Here is an 18,008-nt window from a genome sequence, read left to right as displayed (position 1 = left end):
TAGAAAGTTGATAATTGTGGGCAATGTGAGAAATGTCATGAGAAACAAGAATTATGTAAAAGAATTGATGTAAGTCATTGTTTCCAAGAGAAAGGGAGACAGGAGTGTAAAAAAGCGTTGTTTTTGGACGGCAATGAAGAAATGACTATGTTTTGCGATTTCTCCTGCTCAGAAAGACTTAGAAAGTTGATAATTGTGGGCAATGTTAGAAATGTCATGAGAAACAAGAATTATGTAAAAGAATTGATGTAAGTCATTGTTTCCAAGAGAAAGGGAGACAGGAGTGTAAAAAAGCGTTGTTTTTGGACGCCAATGAAGAAATGACTGTTTTGCGATTTCTCTTGCTCAGAAAGACTTAGAAAGTTGATAATTGTGGGCAATGTTAGAAATGTCATGAGAAACAAGAATTATGTAAAAGAATTGATGTAAGTCATTGTTTCCAAGAGAAAGGGAGACAGGAGTGTAAAAAAGCGTTGTTTTTGGACGCCAATGAAGAAATGACTATGTTTTGCGATTTCTCTTGCTCAGAAAGACTTAGAAAGTTGATAATTGTGGGCAATGTTAGAAATGTCATGAGGAACAAGAATTATGTAAAAGAATTGATGTAAGTCATTGTTTCCAAGAGAAAGGGAGACAGGAGTGTAAAAAAGCGTTGTTTTTGGATGCCAATGAAGAAATGACTATGTTTTGCGATTTCTCCTGCTCAGAAAGACTTAGAAAGTTGATAATTGTGGGCAATGTTAGAAATGTCATGAGAAACAAGAATTATGTAAACGAATTGATGTAAGTCATTGTTTCCAAGAGAAAGGGAGACAGGAGTGTAAAAAAGCGTTGTTTTTGCACGGCAATGAAGAAATGACTATGTTTTGCGATTTCTCCTGCTCAGAAAGACTTAGAAAGTTGATAATTGTGGGCAATGTTAGAAATGTCATGAGAATCAAGAATTATGTAAAAGGATTGATGTAAGTCATTGTTTCCAAGAGAAAGGGAGACAGGAGTGTAAAAAAGCGTTGTTTTTGGACGCCAATGAAGAAATGACTATGTTTTGCGATTTCTCCTGCTCAGAAAGACTTAGAAAGTTGATAATTGTGGGCAATGTTAGAAATGTCATGAGAAACAAGAATTATGTAAAAGAATTGATGTAAGTCATTGTTTCCAAGAGTAAGAAAAACAGGAGTGTAAAAAAAGCGTTGTTTTTGGACGGCAATGAAGAAATGACTATGTTTTGCGATTTCTCCTGCTCAGAAAGACTTAGAAAGTTGATAATTGTGGGCAATGTAAGAAATGTCATGAGAAAACAAGAATTATGTAAAAGAATTGATGTAAGTCATTGTTTCCAAGAGAAAGGGAGACAGGAGTGTAAAAAAAGCGTTGTTTTTGGACGCCAATGAAGAAATGACTGTTTTGCGATTTCTCTTGCTCAGAAAGACTTAGAAAGTTGATAACTGTGGGCAATGTTAGAAATGTCATGAGAAACAAGAATTATTTAAAAGAATTGATGTAAGTCATTGTTTCCAAGAGAAAGGGAGACAGGAGTGTAAAAAAGCGTTGTTTTTGGACAGCAATGAAGAAATGACTATGTTTTGCGATTTCTCCTGCTCAGAAAGACTTAGAAAGTTGATAATTGTGGGCAATGTTAGAAATGTCATGAGAAACAAGAATTATGTAAAAGAATTGATGTAAGTCATTGTTTCCAAGAGAAAGGGAGACAGGAGTGTAAAAAAGCGTTGTTTTGGACGCCAATGAAGAAATGACTATGTTTTGCGATTTCTCCTGCTCAGAAAGACTTAGAAAGTTGATAATTGTGGGCAATGTAAGAAATGTCATGAGAAACAAGAATTATGTAAAAGAATTGATGTAAGTCATTGTTTCCAAGAGAAAGGGAGACAGGAGTGTAAAAAAGCGTTGTTTTTGGACGTCAATGAAGAAATGACTGTTTTGCGATTACTCTTGCTCAGAAAGACTTAGAAAGTTGATAATTATGGGCAATGTTAGAAATGTCATGAGAAACAAGAATTATGTAAAAGAATTGATGTAAGTCATTGTTTCCAAGAGAAAGGGAGACAGGAGTGTAAAAAAGCGTTGTTTTTGGACGGCAATGAAGAAATGACTATGTTTTGCGATTTCTCCTGCTCAGAAAGACTTAGAAAGTTGATAATTGTGGGCAATGTTAGAAATGTCATGAGAAACAAGAATTATGTAAAAGAATTGATGTAAGTCATTGTTTCCAAGAGAAAGGGAGACAGGAGTGTAAAAAAGCGTTGTTTTTGGACGGCAATGAAGAAATGACTATGTTTTGCGATTTCTCCTGCTCAGAAAGACTTAGAAAGTTGATAATTGTGGGCAATGTTAGAAATGTCATGAGAAACAAGAATTATGTAAAAGAATTGATGTAAGTCATTGTTTCCAAGAGAAAGGGAGACAGGAGTGTAAAAAAGCGTTGTTTTTGGACGCCAATGAAGAAATGACTATGTTTTGCGATTTCTCCTGCTCAGAAAGACTTAGAAAGTTGATAATTGTGGGCAATGTAAGAAATGTCATGAGAAACAAGAATTATGTAAAAGAATTGATGTAAGTCATTGTTTCCAAGAGAAAGGGAGACAGGAGTGTAAAAAAAAGCGTTGTTTTTGGACGCCAATGAAGAAATGACTGTTTTGCGATTTCTCTTGCTCAGAAAGACTTAGAAAGTTGATAATTGTGGGCAATGTTAGAAATGTCATGAGAAACAAGAATTATTTAAAAGAATTGATGTAAGTCATTGTTTCCAAGAGAAAGGGAGACAGGAGTGTAAAAAAGCGTTGTTTTTGGACAGCAATGAAGAAATGACTATGTTTTGCGATTTCTCCTGCTCAGAAAGACTTAGAAAGTTGATAATTGTGGGCAATGTTAGAAATGTCATGAGAAACAAGAATTATGTAAAAGAATTGATGTAAGTCATTGTTTCCAAGAGAAAGGGAGACAGGAGTGTAAAAAAGCGTTGTTTTTGGACGCCAATGAAGAAATGACTATGTTTTGCGATTTCTCCTGCTCAGAAAGACTTAGAAAGTTGATAATTGTGGGCAATGTAAGAAATGTCATGAGAAACAAGAATTATGTAAAAGAATTGATGTAAGTCATTGTTTCCAAGAGAAAGGGAGACAGGAGTGTAAAAAAGCGTTGTTTTTGGACGTCAATGAAGAAATGACTGTTTTGCGATTTCTCTTGCTCAGAAAGACTTAGAAAGTTGATAATTATGGGCAATGTTAGAAATGTCATGAGAAACAAGAATTATGTAAAAGAATTGATGTAAGTCATTGTTTCCAAGAGAAAGGGAGACAGGAGTGTAAAAAAGCGTTGTTTTTGGACGGCAATGAAGAAATGACTATGTTTTGCGATTTCTCCTGCTCAGAAAGACTTAGAAAGTTGATAATTGTGGGCAATGTTAGAAATGTCATGAGAAACAAGAATTATGTAAAAGAATTGATGTAAGTCATTGTTTCCAAGAGAAAGGGAGACAGGAGTGTAAAAAAGCGTTGTTTTTGGACGGCAATGAAGAAATGACTATGTTTTGCGATTTCTCCTGCTCAGAAAGACTTAGAAAGTTGATAATTGTGGGCAATGTTAGAAATGTCATGAGAAACAAGAATTATGTAAAAGAATTGATGTAAGTCATTGTTTCCAAGAGAAAGGGAGACAGGAGTGTAAAAAAGCGTTGTTTTTGGACGCCAATGAAGAAATGACTATGTTTTGCGATTTCTCCTGCTCAGAAAGACTTAGAAAGTTGATAATTGTGGGCAATGTAAGAAATGTCATGAGAAACAAGAATTATGTAAAAGAATTGATGTAAGTCATTGTTTCCAAGAGAAAGGGAGACAGGAGTGTAAAAAAGCGTTGTTTTTGGACGCCAATGAAGAAATGACTGTTTTGCGATTTCTCTTGCTCAGAAAGACTTAGAAAGTTGATAATTGTGGGCAATGTAAGAAATGTCATGAGAAACAAGAATTATGTAAATGAATTGATGTAAGTCATTGTTTCCAAGAGAAAGGGAGACAGGAGTGTAAAAAAAAGCGTTGTTTTTGGACGCCAATGAAGAAATGACTGTTTTGCGATTTCTCTTGCTCAGAAAGACTTAGAAAGTTGATAATTGTGGGCAATGTTAGAAATGTCATGAGAAACAAGAATTATGTAAAAGAATTGATGTAAGTCATTGTTTCCAAGAGAAAGGGAGACAGGAGTGTAAAAAAGCGTTGTTTTTGGACGGCAATGAAGAAATGACTGTTTTGCGATTTCTCTTGCTCAGAAAGACTTAGAAAGTTGATAATTGTGGGCAATGTTAGAAATGTCATGAGAAACAAGAATTATGTAAAAGAATTGATGTAAGTCATTGTTTCCAAGAGAAAGGGAGACAGGAGTGTAAAAAAGCGTTGTTTTTGGACGCCAATGAAGAAATGACTATGTTTTGCGATTTCTCTTGCTCAGAAAGACTTAGAAAGTTGATAATTGTGGGCAATGTTAGAAATGTCATGAGAAACAAGAATTATGTAAAAGAATTGATGTAAGTCATTGTTTCTAAGAGAAAGGGAGACGAGTGTAAAAAAGCGTTGTTTTTGGACGCCAATGAAGAAATGACTATGTTTTGCGATTTCTCCTGCTCAGAAAGACTTAGAAAGTTGATAATTGTGGGCAATGTAAGAAATGTCATGAGAAACAAGAATTATGTAAAAGAATTGATGTAAGTCATTGTTTCCAAGAGAAAGGGAGACAGGAGTGTAAAAAAGCGTTGTTTTTGAACGGCAATGAAGAAATCATCATCATCATCATCATCATTTATTTATATAGCGCCACTAATTCCGCAGCGCTGTACAGAGAACTCATTCACATCAGTCCCTGCCCCATTGGAGCTTACAGTCTAAATTCCCTACTATAGACACACATTCACACACAGAGACAGACAGAGAGGGAGAGACTAGGATCAATTTTTAATTGCAGCCAAGTACCCTACCAGTATGTTTTTGGAGTGTGGGAGGAAACCGGAGCACCCGGAGGAAACCCACGCAAACACAGGGAGAACATACAAACTCCACACAGATAAAGCCATGGTCGGGAATCGAACTCATGACCCCAGTGCTGTGAGACAGACGTGCTAACCACTAGGCCACTGTGCTGACTACGTTTTGCGATTTCTCCTGCTCAGAAAGACTTAGAAAGTTGATAATTGTGGGCAATGTTAGAAATGTCATGAGAAACAAGAATTATGTAAAAGGATTGATGTAAGTCATTGTTTCCAAGAGAAAGGGAGACAGGAGTGTAAAAAAGCGTTGTTTTTGGACGGCAATGAAGAAATGACTATGTTTTGCGATTTCTCATGCTCAGAAAGACTTAGAAAGTTGATAATTGTGGGCAATGTTAGAAATGTCATGAGAAACAAGAATTATGTAAAAGAATTGATGTAAGTCATTGTTTCCAAGAGAAAGGGAGACAGGAGTGTAAAAAAGCGTTGTTTTTGGACGCCAATGAAGAAATGACTGTTTTGCGATTTCTCTTGCTCAGAAAGACTTAGAAAGTTGATAATTGTGGGCAATGTTAGAAATGTCATGAGAAACAAGAATTATGTAAAAGGATTGATGTAAGTCATTGTTTCCAAGAGAAAGGGAGACAGGAGTGTAAAAAAGCGTTGTTTTTGGACGCCAATGAAGAAATGACTATGTTTTGCGATTTTTCTTGCTCAGAAAGACTTAGAAAGTTGATAATTGTGGGCAATGTTAGAAATGTCATGAGAAACAAGAATTATGTAAAAGAATTGATGTAAGTCATTGTTTCCAAGAGAAAGGGAGACAGGAGTGTAAAAAAGCGTTGTTTTTTGGACGGCAATGAAGAAATGACTATGTTTTGCGATTTCTCCTGCTCAGAAAGACTTAGAAAGTTGATAATTGTGGGCAATGTTAGAAATGTCATGAGAAACAAGAATTATGTAAAAGAATTGATGTAAGTCATTGTTTCCAAGAGAAAGGGAGACAGGAGTGTAAAAAAGCGTTGTTTTTGGACGCCAATGAAGAAATGACTGTTTTGCGATTTCTCTTGCTCAGAAAGACTTAGAAAGTTGATAATTGTGGGCAATGTTAGAAATGTCATGAGAAACAAGAATTATGTAAAAGAATTGATGTAAGTCATTGTTACTAAGAGAAAGGGAGACAGGAGTGTAAAAAAGCGTTGTTTTTGGACGGCAATGAAGAAATGACTATGTTTTGCGATTTCTCCTGCTCAGAAAGACTTAGAAAGTTGATAATTGTGGGCAATGTTAGAAATGTCATGAGAAACAAGAATTATGTAAAAGAATTGATGTAAGTCATTGTTTCCAAGAGAAAGGGAGACAGGAGTGTAAAAAAGCGTTGTTTTTGGACGGCAATAAAGAAATGACTATGTTTTGCGATTTCTCCTGCTCAGAAAGACTTCGAAAGTTGATAATTGTGGGCAATGTTAGAAATGTCATGAGAAACAAGAATTATGTAAAAGAATTGATGTAAGTCATTGTTTCCAAGAGAAAGGGAGACAGGAGTGTAAAAAAGCGTTGTTTTTGGACGCCAATGAAGAAATGACTATGTTTTGCGATTTCTCCTGCTCAGAAAGACTTAGAAAGTTGATAATTGTGGGCAATGTAAGAAATGTCATGAGAAACAAGAATTATGTAAAAGAATTGATGTAAGTCATTGTTTCCAAGAGAAAGGGAGACAGGAGTGTAAAAAAGCGTTGTTTTTGGACGCCAATGAAGAAATGACTGTTTTGCGATTTCTCTTGCTCAGAAAGACTTAGAAAGTTGATAATTGTGGGCAATGTTAGAAATGTCATGAGAAACAAGAATTATGTAAAAGAATTGATGTAAGTCATTGTTTCCAAGAGAAAGGGAGACAGGAGTGTAAAAAAGCGTTGTTTTTGGACGGCAATGAAGAAATGACTATGTTTTGCGATTTCTCCTGCTCAGAAAGACTTAGAAAGTTGATAATTGTGGGCAATGTTAGAAATGTCATGAGAAACAAGAATTATGTAAAAGAATTGATGTAAGTCATTGTTTCCAAGAGAAAGGGAGACAGGAGTGTAAAAAAGCGTTGTTTTTGGACGCCAATGAAGAAATGACTGTTTTGCGATTTCTCTTGCTCAGAAAGACTTAGAAAGTTGATAATTGTGGGCAATGTTAGAAATATCATGAGAAACAAGAATTATGTAAAAGAATTGATGTAAGTCATTGTTTCCAAGAGAAAGGGAGACAGGAGTGTAAAAAAGCGTTGTTTTTGGACGCCAATGAAGAAATGACTATGTTTTGCGATTTCTCTTGCTCAGAAAGACTTAGAAAGTTGATAATTGTGGGCAATGTTAGAAATGTCATGAGGAACAAGAATTATGTAAAAGAATTGATGTAAGTCATTGTTTCCAAGAGAAAGGGAGACAGGAGTGTAAAAAAGCGTTGTTTTTGGACGCCAATGAAGAAATGACTATGTTTTGCGATTTCTCCTGCTCAGAAAGACTTAGAAAGTTGATAATTGTGGGCAATGTTAGAAATGTCATGAGAAACAAGAATTATGTAAACGAATTGATGTAAGTCATTGTTTCCAAGAGAAAGGGAGACAGGAGTGTAAAAAAGCGTTGTTTTTGCACGGCAATGAAGAAATGACTATGTTTTGCGATTTCTCCTGCTCAGAAAGACTTAGAAAGTTGATAATTGTGGGCAATGTTAGAAATGTCATGAGAATCAAGAATTATGTAAAAGGATTGATGTAAGTCATTGTTTCCAAGAGAAAGGGAGACAGGAGTGTAAAAAAGCGTTGTTTTTGGACGGCAATGAAGAAATGACTATGTTTTGCGATTTCTCTTGCTCAGAAAGACTTAGAAAGTCGATAATTGTGGGCAATGTTAGAAATGTCATGAGAAACAAGAATTATGTAAAAGAATTGATGTAAGTCATTGTTTCCAAGAGTAAGAAAAACAGGAGTGTAAAAAAAGCGTTGTTTTTGGACGGCAATGAAGAAATGACTATGTTTTGCGATTTCTCCTGCTCAGAAAGACTTAGAAAGTTGATAATTGTGGGCGATGTAAGAAATGTCATGAGAAACAAGAATTATGTAAAAGAATTGATGTAAGTCATTGTTTCCAAGAGAAAGGGAGACAGGAGTGTAAAAAAAGCGTTGTTTTTGGACGCCAATGAAGAAATGACTGTTTTGCGATTTCTCTTGCTCAGAAAGACTTAGAAAGTTGATAATTGTGGGCAATGTTAGAAATGTCATGAGAAACAAGAATTATTTAAAAGAATTGATGTAAGTCATTGTTTCCAAGAGAAAGGGAGACAGGAGTGTAAAAAAGCGTTGTTTTTGGACGGCAATGAAGAAATGACTATGTTTTGCGATTTCTCCTGCTCAGAAAGACTTAGAAAGTTGATAATTGTGGGCAATGTTAGAAATGTCATGAGAAACAAGAATTATGTAAAAGAATTGATGTAAGTCATTGTTTCCAAGAGAAAGGGAGACAGGAGTGTAAAAAAGCGTTGTTTTTGGACGGCAATGAAGAAATGACTATGTTTTCGATTTCTCCTGCTCAGAAAGACTTAGAAAGTTGATAATTGTGGGCAATGTAAGAAATGTCATGAGAAACAAGAATTATGTAAAAGAATTGATGTAAGTCATTGTTTCCAAGAGAAAGGGAGACAGGAGTGTAAAAAAGCGTTGTTTTTGGACGCCAATGAAGAAATGACTGTTTTGCGATTTCTCTTGCTCAGAAAGACTTAGAAAGTTGATAATTATGGGCAATGTTAGAAATGTCATGAGAAACAAGAATTATGTAAAAGAATTGATGTAAGTCATTGTTTCCAAGAGAAAGGGAGACAGGAGTGTAAAAAAGCGTTGTTTTTGGACGGCAATGAAGAAATGACTATGTTTTGCGATTTCTCCTGCTCAGAAAGACTTAGAAAGTTGATAATTGTGGGCAATGTTAGAAATGTCATGAGAAACAAGAATTATGTAAAAGAATTGATGTAAGTCATTGTTTCCAAGAGAAAGGGAGACAGGAGTGTAAAAAAGCGTTGTTTTTGGACGCCAATGAAGAAATGACTGTTTTGCGATTTCTCTTGCTCAGAAAGACTTAGAAAGTTGATAATTGTGGGCAATGTTAGAAATGTCATGAGAAACAAGAATTATGTAAAAGAATTGATGTAAGTCATTGTTTCCAAGAGAAAGGGAGACAGGAGTGTAAAAAAGCGTTGTTTTTGGACGCCAATGAAGAAATGACTGTTTTGCGATTTCTCTTGCTCAGAAAGACTTAGAAAGTTGATAATTGTGGGCAATGTTAGAAATGTCATGAGAAACAAGAATTATGTAAAAGAATTGATGTAAGTCATTGTTTCCAAGAGAAAGGGAGACAGGAGTGTAAAAAAGCGTTGTTTTTGGACGCTAATGAAGAAATGACTATGTTTTGCGATTTCTCCTGCTCAGAAAGACTTAGAAAGTTGATAATTGTGGGCAATGTTAGAAATGTCATGAGAAACAAGAATTATGTAAACGAATTGATGTAAGTCATTGTTTCCAAGAGAAAGGGAGACAGGAGTGTAAAAAAGCGTTGTTTTTGGACGGCAATGAAGAAATGACTATGTTTTGCGATTTCTCCTGCTCAGAAAGACTTAGAAAGTTGATAATTGTGGGCAATGTTAGAAATGTCATGAGAAACAAGAATTATGTAAAAGAATTGATGTAAGTCATTGTTTCCAAGAGAAAGGGAGACAGGAGTGTAAAAAAGCATTGTTTTTGGACGCCAATGAAGAAATGACTGTTTTGCGATTTCTCTTGCTCAGAAAGACTTAGAAAGTTGATAATTGTGGGCAATGTTAGAAATGTCATGAGAAACAAGAATTATGTAAAAGAATTGATGTAAGTCATTGTTTCTAAGAGAAAGGGAGACAGGAGTGTAAAAAAGCGTTGTTTTTGGACGGCAATGAAGAAATGACTATGTTTTGCGATTTCTCCTGCTGAGAAAGACTTAGAAAGTTGATAATTGTGGGCAATGTTAGAAATGTCATGAGAATCAAGAATTATGTAAAAGGATTGATGTAAGTCATTGTTTCCAAGAGAAAGGGAGACAGGAGTGTAAAAAAGCGTTGTTTTTGGACGGCAATGAAGAAATGACTATGTTTTGCGATTTCTCTTGCTCAGAAAGACTTAGAAAGTTGATAATTGTGGGCAATGTTAGAAATGTCATGAGAAACAAGAATTATGTAAAAGAATTGATGTAAGTCATTGTTTCCAAGAGTAAGAAAAACAGGAGTGTAAAAAAAGCGTTGTTTTTGGACGGCAATGAAGAAATGACTATGTTTTGCGATTTCTCCTACTCAGAAAGACTTAGAAAGTTGATAATTGTGGGCAATGTAAGAAATGTCATGAGAAACAAGAATTATGTAAAAGAATTGATGTAAGTCATTGTTTCCAAGAGAAAGGGAGACAGGAGTGTAAAAAAAGCGTTGTTTTTGGACGCCAATGAAGAAATGACTGTTTTGCGATTTCTCTTGCTCAGAAAGACTTAGAAAGTTGATAATTGTGGGCAATGTTAGAAATGTCATGAGAAACAAGAATTATTTAAAAGAATTGATGTAAGTCATTGTTTCCAAGAGAAAGGGAGACAGGAGTGTAAAAAAGCGTTGTTTTTGGACGGCAATGAAGAAATGACTATGTTTTGCGATTTCTCCTGCTCAGAAAGACTTAGAAAGTTGATAATTGTGGGCAATGTTAGAAATGTCATGAGAAACAAGAATTATGTAAAAGAATTGATGTAAGTCATTGTTTCCAAGAGAAAGGGAGACAGGAGTGTAAAAAAGCGTTGTTTTTGGACGCCAATGAAGAAATGACTATGTTTTGCGATTTCTCCTGCTCAGAAAGACTTAGAAAGTTGATAATTGTGGGCAATGTAAGAAATGTCATGAGAAACAAGAATTATGTAAAAGAATTGATGTAAGTCATTGTTTCCAAGAGAAAGGGAGACAGGAGTGTAAAAAAGCGTTGTTTTTGGACGCCAATGAAGAAATGACTGTTTTGCGATTTCTCTTGCTCAGAAAGACTTAGAAAGTTGATAATTATGGGCAATGTTAGAAATGTCATGAGAAACAAGAATTATGTAAAAGAATTGATGTAAGTCATTGTTTCCAAGAGAAAGGGAGACAGGAGTGTAAAAAAGCGTTGTTTTTGGACGGCAATGAAGAAATGACTATGTTTTGCGATTTCTCCTGCTCAGAAAGACTTAGAAAGTTGATAATTGTGGGCAATGTTAGAAATGTCATGAGAAACAAGAATTATGTAAAAGAATTGATGTAAGTCATTGTTTCCAAGAGAAAGGGAGACAGGAGTGTAAAAAAGCGTTGTTTTTGGACGCCAATGAAGAAATGACTGTTTTGCGATTTCTCTTGCTCAGAAAGACTTAGAAAGTTGATAATTGTGGGCAATGTTAGAAATGTCATGAGAAACAAGAATTATGTAAAAGAATTGATGTAAGTCATTGTTTCCAAGAGAAAGGGAGACAGGAGTGTAAAAAAGCGTTGTTTTTGGACGGCAATGAAGAAATGACTATGTTTTGCGATTTCTCCTGCTTAGAAAGACTTAGAAAGTTGATAATTGTGGGCAATGTTAGAAATGTCATGAGAAACAAGAATTATGTAAAAGAATTGATGTAAGTCATTGTTTCCAAGAGAAAGGGAGACAGGAGTGTAAAAAAGCGTTGTTTTTGGACGCCAATGAAGAAATGACTGTTTTGCGATTTCTCTTGCTCAGAAAGACTTAGAAAGTTGATAATTGTGGGCAATGTTAGAAATGTCATGAGAAACAAGAATTATGTAAAAGAATTGATGTAAGTCATTGTTTCCAAGAGAAAGGGAGACAGGAGTGTAAAAAAGCGTTGTTTTTGGACGCCAATGAAGAAATGACTGTTTTGCGATTTCTCTTGTTCAGAAAGACTTAGAAAGTTGATAATTGTGGGCAATGTTAGAAATGTCATGAGAAACAAGAATTATGTAAAAGAATTGATGTAAGTCATTGTTTCTAAGAGAAAGGGAGACAGGAGTGTAAAAAAGCGTTGTTTTTGGACGGCAATGAAGAAATGACTATGTTTTGCGATTTCTCCTGCTGAGAAAGACTTAGAAAGTTGATAATTGTGGGCAATGTAAGAAATGTCATGAGAAACAAGAATTATGTAAAAGAATTGATGTAAGTCATTGTTTCCAAGAGAAAGGGAGACAGGAGTGTAAAAAAGCGTTGTTTTTGGACGCCAATGAAGAAATGACAATGTTTTGCGATTTCTCCTGCTCAGAAAGACTTAGAAAGTTGATAATTGTGGGCAATGTTAGAAATGTCTTGAGAAACAAGAATTATGTAAAAGAATTGATGTAAGTCATTGTTTCCAAGAGAAAGGGAGACAGGAGTGTAAAAAAGCGTTGTTTTTGGACGCCAATGAAGAAATGACTGTTTTGCGATTTCTCTTGCTCAGAAAGACTTAGAAAGTTGATAATTGTGGGCAATGTTAGAAATGTCATGAGAAACAAGAATTATGTAAAAGAATTGATGTAAGTCATTGTTTCCAAGAGAAAGGGAGACAGGAGTGTAAAAAAGCGTTGTTTTTGGACGCCAATGAAGAAATGACTATGTTTTGCGATTTCTCTTGCTCAGAAAGACTTAGAAAGTTGATAATTGTGGGCAATGTTAGAAATGTCATGAGAAACAAGAATTATGTAAAAGAATTGATGTAAGTCATTGTTTCCAAGAGAAAGGGAGACAGGAGTGTAAAAAAGCGTTGTTTTTGGACGGCAATGAAGAAATGACTATGTTTTGCGATTTCTCCTGCTCAGAAAGACTTAGAAAGTTAATAATTATGGGCAATGTTAGAAATCTCATGAGAAACAAGAATTATGTAAAAGAATTGATGTAAGTCATTGTTTCCAAGAGAAAGGGAGACAGGAGTGTAAAAAAGCGTTGTTTTTGGACGGCAATGAAGAAATGACTATGTTTTGCGATTTCTCCTGCTCAGAAAGACTTAGAAAGTTGATAATTGTGGGCAATGTTAGAAATGTCATGAGAAACAAGAATTATGTAAAAGAATTGATGTAAGTCATTGTTTCCAAGAGAAAGGGAGACAGGAGTGTAAAAAAGCGTTGTTTTTGGACGCCAATGAAGAAATGACTGTTTTGCGATTTCTCTTGCTCAGAAAGACTTAGAAAGTTGATAATTGTGGGCAATGTTAGAAATGTCATGAGAAACAAGAATTATGTAAAAGAATTGATGTAAGTCATTGTTTCCAAGAGAAAGGGAGACAGGAGTGTAAAAAAGCGTTGTTTTTGGACGCTAATGAAGAAATGACTATGTTTTGCGATTTCTCCTGCTCAGAAAGACTTAGAAAGTTGATAATTGTGGGCAATGTTAGAAATGTCATGAGAAACAAGAATTATGTAAACGAATTGATGTAAGTCATTGTTTCCAAGAGAAAGGGAGACAGGAGTGTAAAAAAGCGTTGTTTTTGGACGGCAATGAAGAAATGACTATGTTTTGCGATTTCTCCTGCTCAGAAAGACTTAGAAAGTTGATAATTGTGGGCAATGTTAGAAATGTCATGAGAAACAAGAATTATGTAAAAGAATTGATGTAAGTCATTGTTTCCAAGAGAAAGGGAGACAGGAGTGTAAAAAAGCGTTGTTTTTGGACGCCAATGAAGAAATGACTGTTTTGCGATTTCTCTTGCTCAGAAAGACTTAGAAAGTTGATAATTGTGGGCAATGTTAGAAATGTCATGAGAAACAAGAATTATGTAAAAGAATTGATGTAAGTCATTGTTTCTAAGAGAAAGGGAGACAGGAGTGTAAAAAAGCGTTGTTTTTGGACGGCAATGAAGAAATGACTATGTTTTGCGATTTCTCCTGCTGAGAAAGACTTAGAAAGTTGATAATTGTGGGCAATGTAAGAAATGTCATGAGAAACAAGAATTATGTAAAAGAATTGATGTAAGTCATTGTTTCCAAGAGAAAGGGAGACAGGAGTGTAAAAAAGCGTTGTTTTTGGACGCCAATGAAGAAATGACTATGTTTTGCGATTTCTCCTGCTCAGAAAGACTTAGAAAGTTGATAATTGTGGGCAATGTTAGAAATGTCTTGAGAAACAAGAATTATGTAAAAGAATTGATGTAAGTCATTGTTTCCAAGAGAAAGGGAGACAGGAGTGTAAAAAAGCGTTGTTTTTGGACGCCAATGAAGAAATGACTGTTTTGCGATTTCTCTTGCTCAGAAAGACTTAGAAAGTTGATAATTGTGGGCAATGTTAGAAATGTCATGAGAAACAAGAATTATGTAAAAGAATTGATGTAAGTCATTGTTTCCAAGAGAAAGGGAGACAGGAGTGTAAAAAAGCGTTGTTTTTGGACGCCAATGAAGAAATGACTATGTTTTGCGATTTCTCTTGCTCAGAAAGACTTAGAAAGTTGATAATTGTGGGCAATGTTAGAAATGTCATGAGAAACAAGAATTATGTAAAAGAATTGATGTAAGTCATTGTTTCCAAGAGAAAGGGAGACAGGAGTGTAAAAAAGCGTTGTTTTTGGACGGCAATGAAGAAATGACTATGTTTTGCGATTTCTCCTGCTCAGAAAGACTTAGAAAGTTAATAATTATGGGCAATGTTAGAAATGTCATGAGAAACAAGAATTATGTAAAAGAATTGATGTAAGTCATTGTTTCCAAGAGAAAGGGAGACAGGAGTGTAAAAAAGCGTTGTTTTTGGACGGCAATGAAGAAATGACTATGTTTTGCGATTTCTCCTGCTCAGAAAGACTTAGAAAGTTGATAATTGTGGGCAATGTTAGAAATGTCATGAGAAACAAGAATTATGTAAAAGAATTGATGTAAGTCATTGTTTCCAAGAGAAAGGGAGACAGGAGTGTAAAAAAGCGTTGTTTTTGGACGCCAATGAAGAAATGACTGTTTTGCGATTTCTCTTGCTCAGAAAGACTTAGAAAGTTGATAATTGTGGGCAATGTTAGAAATGTCATGAGAAACAAGAATTATGTAAAAGAATTGATGTAAGTCATTGTTTCCAAGAGAAAGGGAGACAGGAGTGTAAAAAAGCGTTGTTTTTGGACGCCAATGAAGAAATGACTATGTTTTGCGATTTCTCTTGCTCAGAAAGACTTAGAAAGTTGATAATTGTGGGCAATGTTAGAAATGTCATGAGAAACAAGAATTATGTAAAAGAATTGATGTAAGTCATTGTTTCCAAGAGAAAGGGAGACAGGAGTGTAAAAAAGCGTTGTTTTTGGACGCCAATGAAGAAATGACTATGTTTTGCGATTTCTCCTGCTCAGAAAGACTTAGAAAGTTGATAATTGTGGGCAATGTTAGAAATGTCATGAGAAACAAGAATTATGTAAACGAATTGATGTAAGTCATTGTTTCCAAGAGAAAGGGAGACAGGAGTGTAAAAAAGCGTTGTTTTTGCACGGCAATGAAGAAATGACTATGTTTTGCGATTTCTCCTGCTCAGAAAGACTTAGAAAGTTGATAATTGTGGGCAATGTTAGAAATGTCATGAGAATCAAGAATTATGTAAAAGGATTGATGTAAGTCATTGTTTCCAAGAGAAAGGGAGACAGGAGTGTAAAAAAGCGTTGTTTTTGGACGGCAATGAAGAAATGACTATGTTTTGCGATTTCTCTTGCTCAGAAAGACTTAGAAAGTTGATAATTGTGGGCAATGTTAGAAATGTCATGAGAAACAAGAATTATGTAAAAGAATTGATGTAAGTCATTGTTTCCAAGAGTAAGAAAAACAGGAGTGTAAAAAAAGCGTTGTTTTTGGACGGCATCGAAGAAATGACTATGTTTTGCGATTTCTCCTGCTCAGAAAGACTTAGAAAGTTGATAATTGTGGGCAATGTTAGAAATGTCATGAGAAACAAGAATTATGTAAACGAATTGATGTAAGTCATTGTTTCCAAGAGAAAGGGAGACAGGAGTGTAAAAAAGCGTTGTTTTTGGACGGCAATGAAGAAATGACTATGTTTTGCGATTTCTCTTACTCAGAAAGACTTAGAAAGTTGATAATTGTGGGCAATGTTAGAAATGTCATGAGAAACAAGAATTATGTAAAAGAATTGATGTAAGTCATTGTTTCCAAGAAAAAGGGAGACAGGAGTGTAAAAAAGCGTTGTTTTTGGACGCCAATGAAGAAATGACTATGTTTTGCGATTTCTCCTGCTCAGAAAGACTTAGAAAGTTGATAATTGTGGGCAATGTAAGAAATGTCATGAGAAACAAGAATTATGTAAAAGAATTGATGTAAGTCATTGTTTCCAAGAGAAAGGGAGACAGGAGTGTAAAAAAGCGTTGTTTTTGGACGATAATGAAGAAATGACTATGTTTTGCGATTTCTCTTGCTCAGAAAGACTTAGAAAGTTGATAATTGTGGGCAATGTTAGAAATGTCATGAGAAACAAGAATTATGTAAAAGGATTGATGTAAGTCATTGTTTCCAAGAGAAAGGGAGACAGGAGTGTAAAAAAGCGTTGTTTTTGGACGGCAATGAAGAAATGACTATGTTTTGCGATTTCTCCTGCTCGGAAAGACTTAGAAAGTTGATAATTGTGGGCAATGTTAGAAATGTCATGAGAAACAAGAATTATGTAAAAGGATTGATGTAAGTCATTGTTTTCAAGAGAAAGGGAGACAGGAGTGTAAAAAAGCGTTGTTTTTGGACGCCAATGAAGAAATGACTATGTTTTGCGATTTCTCTTGCTCAGAAAGACTTAGAAAGTTGATAATTGTGGGCAATGTTAGAAATGTCATGAGAAACAAGAATTATGTAAAAGAATTGATGTAAGTCATTGTTTCCAAGAGAAAGGGAGACAGGAGTGTAAAAAAGCGTTGTTTTTGGACGGCAATGAAGAAATGACTATGTTTTGCGATTTCTCCTGCTCAGAAAGACTTAGAAAGTTGATAATTGTGGGCAATGTAAGAAATGTCATGAGAAACAAGAATTATGTAAAATAATTGATGTAAGTCATTGTTTCCAAGAGAAAGGGAGACAGGAGTGTAAAAAAGCGTTGTTTTTGGACGCCAATGAAGAAATGACTGTTTTGCGATTTCTCTTGCTCAGAAAGACTTAGAAAGTTGATAATTGTGGGCAATGTTAGAAATGTCATGAGAAACAAGAATTATGTAAAAGAATTGATGTAAGTCATTGTTTCCAAGAGAAAGGGAGACCGGAGTGTAAAAAAGCGTTGTTTTTGGACGGCAATGAAGAAATGACTGTTTTGCGATTTCTCTTGCTCAGAAAGACTTAGAAAGTTGATAATTGTGGGCAATGTTAGAAATGACATGAGAAACAAGAATTATGTAAAAGAATTGATGTAAGTCAATGTTTCCAAGAGAAAGGGAGACAGGAGTGTAAAAAAGCGTTGTTTTTGGACGGCAATGAAGAAATGACTATGTTTTGCGATTTCTCCTGCTCAGAAAGACTTAGAAAGTTGATAATTGTGGGCAATGTTAGAAATGTCATGAGAAACAAGAATTATGTAAAAGAATTGATGTAAGTCATTGTTTCCAAGAGAAAGGGAGACAGGAGTGTAAAAAAGCGTTGTTTTTGGACGGCAATGAAGAAATGACTATGTTTTGCGATTTCTCCTGCTCAGAAAGACTTAGAAAGTTGATAATTGTGGGCAATGTAAGAAATGTCATGAGAAACAAGAATTATGTAAAAGAATTGATGTAAGTCATTGTTTCCAAGAGAAAGGGAGACAGGAGTGTAAAAAAGCGTTGTTTTTGGACGCCAATGAAGAAATGACTGTTTTGCGATTTCTCTTGCTCAGAAAGACTTAGAAAGTTGATAATTGTGGGCAATGTTAGAAATGTCATGAGAAACAAGAATTATGTAAAAGAATTGATGTAAGTCATTGTTTCCAAGAGAAAGGGAGACAGGAGTGTAAAAAAGCGTTGTTTTTGGACGGCAATGAAGAAATGACTATGTTTTGCGA

Source organism: Mixophyes fleayi, unplaced genomic scaffold (assembly GCF_038048845.1).
Source record: "Mixophyes fleayi isolate aMixFle1 unplaced genomic scaffold, aMixFle1.hap1 Scaffold_3407, whole genome shotgun sequence".
NCBI lineage: Eukaryota > Metazoa > Chordata > Amphibia > Anura > Limnodynastidae > Mixophyes > Mixophyes fleayi.
This window is presented reverse-complemented; position numbering follows the sequence as displayed.